Raw genomic sequence first — 847 nt, forward strand, 5'->3', positions numbered from 1 at the left:
CATCGTTCCACAAAGGCGCTTATCAGTGGATTGTCATACGCAAAGCGCTTTATTAAAGAAGCATGATAAAATCCTGATCGTCTTAGATAAGGCTCAAGCCTCTGCCGCCTAATTTCCATGCTTGGATCTGCCGGATCTGACATGAAAACATTAACAAGTGTGCCATGAGGAGTGAGAACACGTGTGGGTTGCAGTAGAAAAAAAGACGAAAAATATAATTAAAAATACTCTAACTAAAATTACACACCAACAAAATTAGTTCTAATAAGAATACTAGTAACATCAATCACCGTAATGACTAAAACTAACCTTATGAAGCAAATGTGCAGCAATATGAAGTTCGTCCAACTGATTAAGATTCTCTTCCACGTTAAACCTACTCCCACTCATCTTAAATTATTTTTCCAAAGACAATACAAAATATTAAAGCCATAGCACAAATTTTTTTTACCACCATCCTTTTTTATTAAACTCCTTTTCCCTTTCTACCGAATGATTCACTTTGTCCCCGTCTCCTTCACCCTTTTATATGCATCCCAAATTTCTTCCCGTCTGTCTCTTGCCACCCAACTCAACCAATGTATGCTCGTACCGAGACTGTTAATTACTGAAATTTTGCACCTTTGACTACCTATTTCGTGGCCTCCAAACACGAGTTGGCCAATTCGTGTGCGCCGCCAACGTGTTGGAGCCAATTTGCTGATGCTGCCCCTGACATGGTCCAATTCGTATGCGCCATATGTGATATGCTCCATTTCGTGGTCACCAGCAACGGCTTGAGTGCGCAGCTTTTCAGCCTGCTATGGCAGAGATATTTTGTGGACACCCAACCTAAATTGGAGAGTAA

Source organism: Arachis hypogaea, chromosome 19 (genome assembly GCF_003086295.3).
Source record: "Arachis hypogaea cultivar Tifrunner chromosome 19, arahy.Tifrunner.gnm2.J5K5, whole genome shotgun sequence".
NCBI lineage: Eukaryota > Viridiplantae > Streptophyta > Magnoliopsida > Fabales > Fabaceae > Arachis > Arachis hypogaea.